Below are 5515 nucleotides of genomic sequence, written 5' to 3'. Positions count from 1 at the left end.
TCTAGCAAGAAGCCATATGCTTGAATATTTATGGTATCTCAACTGCAGATTTTTCAGCGCTCATTTAACTTTATGACTCTGTATCTCAATATTAAGAAAAATGGACTTGTATCACTATTGAAAGAAGCCCCTCATATGGGCTATCGTCAATCATGCGTCTACGACCTGTCCTCGTTCATCCACTATGTATATTCCTGCTCAGATCAGACGTTGTACAGGAAAGTCGCTTGCACGGTATCGGCAGATAAATACGATATTGCAGTGCCTGTGTTATTCTGATTACGACGCATAGTTCCTTTGGACACGCATGCATGTCCAATGGAACAGGCACTGCGGCGACAACAGCCACTACGAAACCCATCGGATGAATTCGCCAGTTTCGAATAAAGACTGCCATCAGCTGTAGAATGGAATGACGACAATGATAATTTGTGTCGGACCGAGACTCGAACCCGTATTTCCCGTTTATGGATGAACGAGTCAGGTCGTAGATGCATGGTTGACGACATACGGAATTTTGGGTCTGGCCGTGAGACGTGCACGGATAGCCAAATGCTAAGGCGACCGCTCGGGATAAACGGAAAATCCGAGTTGGAGTCCCGGTCCGGCACAAAAGTTTCACTGTCGTCATTCCACTCTACGGCTAATAGTTGTCCTTATTCGCGATTGGCGAATTCACCTGATGTGTTTCGTAACGGCTGTCGTCGTCTCAGTGCCTCTTCCTTCGGACATGCATGCTAATCATTTTCAAATTCAAGCGTGTAGTATAGTTCATGTCAAGTTTGACATCTATGTCGTAATTTTAAATGTTAGCATTGTGTTTGCGGATTTCATTACGAGGCATCTTTCGTGAAATTTAGGGAACTCAGAGAAAGCGAGAGAGAGAGAAAGAGAGAGAGAGAGAGAGAGAGAGAGAGAGGGAGAGGAGGGGGAGGGAGGGGGGACAAAGAGGGCGGAGAGTCGTGGAGCAAGGAATCCATTTGCGCTCAGTTGCCTGTCACGTTTAATGCCACATAAGGGTGTGGAGGATTCGGAAGCGCGCCGGGTATTTGGCAGCCACTAACAGGGACCGCCGTCTGCCAATATCGCCGCTCTTCAAGAGTTGGGGGCGGCGGGGGCGGATAGGGCGGTGGGGGCGGCGACCGGCGGAGTGCGGCCTCCCTGCTCTACCCCACTGGCAGCCTGCTGACGCGTCACTAGCGCTGTGTCTGGCTGGCGAACAAACCCTTCCGGACGAAGATGTGCCTGTCGGAAAAATGGTCACGTTTATGTAACACTGTTAATAAAATGAACCTACATTTGCTACCAGTTTCAACTGAACTAATCACTATCAGTAAACACTAATATCGTCATGACGTGAACATGGACAATACTGTGAACCAGCCTTGCTATTCAATGTCAACATACCTTCCAGACTTCACGGAAGTTGGTTCACATGGCTCTGAGCACTATGGGACTTAACATCTGAGGTCATTAGTCCCCTAGAACTTAGAACTACTTAAACCTAACTAACCTAAGGACATCACACAGATCCATATCCGAGCCAGGATTTGATCCTGCGACCGTAGCGGTCGCGCGGTTCCAGACTGTAGCGCCTAGAACCGCTCGGTCACTACGGCCGGCTTCACGGAAGTTCTGCGAAACTTGCAAGACTAGCACTCCTGGACGAAAGGATATTTTGGAGACGCAATGTTCCAGAATGTTCCAGGACATTCCAAAATCTCCCTCGGCGACCTAGCCCTGTAGCCGAATTGGCTTCTGTAGGCCAGTTTACGGTTGGTTTCCGGCTTGATGGACCAAAACTATCTTGAATGACATTTTCACTCTGCAGCGGAGTGTACGCTGGCATGAAACTTCCTGGCAAAATAAAACTGTGTGCCGGACCGAGACTCGAACTCAGGACCTTTGCTTTTCGCGGGCAAGAGCACTGCCAGGAAGTTTCATATCAGCGCACACTCCGCTGCAGAGTGAAAATCTCATTCCGGAAACATTCCCCAGGCTGTGGCTAAGCCATGTCTCCGCAATATCCTTTCTTTCAGGAGTGCTAGTTCTGCAAGGTTCGCAGGAGAGCTTCTGTAAAGTTTGGAAGGTAGGAGACGAGATACTGGCAGAAGTAAAGCTGTGAGGACGGGGCGTGATTCGTGCTTGGGTAGCTCAGTTGGTAGAGCACTTGCCCGCGAAAGGCAAAGGTCCCTAGTTCGAGTCTCGGTCCGGCACACAGTTTTAATCTGCCAGGAAGTTTCACAACTATCTTACATCACATGGTTCGTCTGCACTTCACCCACATCGCTGTGGTACGTTGTAATTTTAAAGTTACCGCTTACACCCTGAGTAGTAATTTATTCTGATCGTATTGAATTCCTGTGGCCGAGCGGTTCTAGGCGTTTCAGTCTGGAACCGCGCGACCGCTACGGCCGCAGGTTCGAATCCTGCCTCGGGGATGGACGTGTGTGATGTCCTTAGGTTAGTTAGGTTTAAGGAGTTCTAAGTTCTAGGGGACTGATGCCCTCAGATGTTGAGTCCCATAGAGCTCAGAGCCATTTGAACCATTTCTTTTAACGTACTGAAGTCCTTAAAGAGACAAATTAAACGACGTTTCACTCTTAAAAATCCTATTACTAGTTTCGGAGATGCAAAAACCTAGTTTCGGAGTTGAAAAAAGTCTCGGTGAAGAATTTCCCTTAGTTACGTGAAAGTTCGGTGTCTGTCCCAAAGAACAAACACCATGTAGAATTTCAGCTGCTAAACTTTATATGTAAATTAAAGGGGGACCGCTGCTGTCAGCTGCAATATGAGATTAAGCGAAATCGGTACCGACGAGCGAAAATGTGTACCGACCGGGATTCGAACCCGGGATCTCTTGCTTACTAGGCAGGTGCGAATGCACAAATACGTCCGGCATCCTGTGGGGAGAAGTACAGTGGACAGGGGCTGCTGATAGGTGGCGCTCGGTGGGAGTGTAGATCGGCAGTGAGGCGTGCCGAGATAATTGCCACAGTGGCAACAACGCTGTGTCTCGGATGGGGCACTGGTTACCGCACCTACCTTTTAAGCAGAAGATCCCAGTCCGGTACACATTTTCGCTCGTCGCTGCTAATTCCGCTTAATGTCTGGTTGCAGCTGACAGCAGTGATCCCCCTTTAACTTACATATAATTTTCCATAACCCTCAAAAATTAATTTCTGGCAGGGCACCTCTTTAAGAGGTATTAATGAAAACTGAAAACCTTCCAAGATGCTATTCCAGGCAGGTGTAACAATGAATGTGCCCAACGGAAAATAATAAACGAAAAAATGATGATTTGGTCCTGTATGATTACCCAATGAAGCAGATCTTAGGATCTCTTAATGCTCCTTTTTACATATAAATTACAATCTAAACATAAATAAATGTTAAAGGCAACTAATACTACTAAATGATAAATGTTGTTGTTCAATATATTTATTATAGATTAAACTCACTCGTTAAGTAAAATTGTCTATATTTCCTTACTAAAATTATTAATCAGTTGCCCAACTCTGCCCCTTATTATGACTGCGCGATCTAATATCACTAACGCGAAATGACTGACGTAATCTACGTACCAAACACTAGAAGACACTACTTTCAAAGACGATCTACGGTGGTGTGGAACGTCAGTGGAAATAAACTAACGTGATTACAGCTGTTTAGGTTTATAGCCCTAATAAGCCGAAGCAATTTGCGATATCGCCGTATGTACTGCGTCCGGTGCATCGAAGTGTCGATTCTCGTACTCGTTTGCTACGATGGAGGCACTCCAGCCACTAATAAGCGCTTTCAAACACTAGGACGGCAGAAGGCGGTCCTCTGACTAATATACTCTAATACTGTCTTCTCCTTTCTGTCTTCTACAGACGAGGAACGCGAACTTCCAGCCACAAGGATGGAGTTCAGATAACATCTCAATGTAAGTATAGGCAGAAGAAGTGCTCTCAATTACTGAACGTTGCGTATTCAACGACGACTTCCAACCCGGAGGTGAAGTCCAGGATCGTATAGGTTCGCAACAGTACCGTGCCTAACTGTTCTAACTATAAACTCTCCTGGGGGCAAAGACAGCAAGTCCGCCTGTACCAACAAAGCTGATACCGAGCGATCGTTACACACAGGCTCTCACAACGGAGGAACTCGTCTCTCCACTGCTGGCTTCCCACCAAGGCTTGGCTCCCCACCCTCGTAATTCCGAAAACGAAGCATATTCTCGAAACCACGGAATATCCTCCCTCTCTACAGATTCTTCCGAACGCCGACCAACCATATTTTAATCCTTTGTCCGTCCAGCGCGGAAAGTTGGCGAGGAAATACCTACACTCCTACAATGGTACGCTTCTTAGTAAACATCCTTGGAAATAACCCATCCTGCGTGGTTCCTGAGGTTCCGCTACTTCGATCCTCTCATCTGCGTCCAAGATTTGCAGAGTTCTCGGTTATCCTTCCGGTCCTGCTACAATAGCAGCCGACCGACCGTGCTCCAGAGCTCAGGTGCCAGGACGTCCGTCTAGCTGCATCCTGCTTTTAAGCAGGACCAACACCTGTGCGCGCGTTCCACCCAGAGCTTGAGTTCTGTCTCACCGTTTTTATAATAAAGATACTCCGTCGCCTTTCATGCAATAAGCGTTAGCAATTATTTACAAGGTGTACGTGACAAAGTCAGTCTACTTTATTCATTTATACAATGTACAACCTATCAGATGATACCTAATTGTGGTTGTAGTTCACGGCAAAGTATGAGCATGAGTGCTTGTAAGATGCGAAATTGTAGCCAACTTACAACCTGTGACAATTAAACGTAAGTCTCTGTAACTCCCCTGGCAGTTATTATGTCTTGCCTTCCTAAGAATTCACTCTCTCCCGATGTTCAGTGATAGATTAAACTAAACTTCTCCCGAACAGGTAATGAAGGCCCAACGGTACCGACCGGCCGCCGTGTCATCCGCAGACCATCGGCGTCACTGGATGCGGAGATGGAGGGCCCTGTGGTCAGCACACTGCTATCCCGATCGTATGTCAGTTGAGACCGGAGCCGCTACTTCTCAATCAAGCGGTTTGCCTCACAAGGGCTGACTGCATCCCAACAGCACTCGGCAGCCCGGATGGTCACCCATCCGAGTGCTACCCCAGCCCGGCAGCGCTTAACTTCGGTGAACTGACGGGAACCGGTGTTACCACTGTGGCAAGGCCGTTGGCTCAGTGATAACTGACAACTATTAATTCCCTTAATGCTCGATCGGAACAGTGACTGGAACTTGGCTCTGCGCACTATGGGACTCAACTGCTGAGGTCATTAGTCCCCTAGAACTTAGAACTAGTTAAACCTAACTAACCTAAGGACATCACAAACATCCATGCCCGAGGCAGCAATCGAACCTTCGACCGTAGCGGTCTTGAGGTTCCAGACTGCAGCGCCTTTAACCGCACGGCCACTTCGGCCGGCACTGGATCTTGGCGATTAAAAATTCAGAAAGGTACAAATCCATTACCAGTGAAAAGAAGA

General features: G+C 47.5%; 1 pseudogene; it reads right to left on the bottom strand.

The window, feature by feature from the left end:
• Positions 1-5090: 5090 nt before the first annotated feature.
• On the bottom strand, positions 5091-5208 carry LOC124597384 (annotated as a pseudogene).
• Positions 5209-5515: the final 307 nt, after the last annotated feature.

The sequence above is a fragment of the Schistocerca americana genome, chromosome 2 (assembly GCF_021461395.2).
Source record: "Schistocerca americana isolate TAMUIC-IGC-003095 chromosome 2, iqSchAmer2.1, whole genome shotgun sequence".
NCBI classification, from domain to species: Eukaryota; Metazoa; Arthropoda; class Insecta; order Orthoptera; family Acrididae; genus Schistocerca; species Schistocerca americana.
Note: the sequence above shows the minus strand (reverse complement) of the source record. Positions and strands in the feature narration are given on the sequence as shown.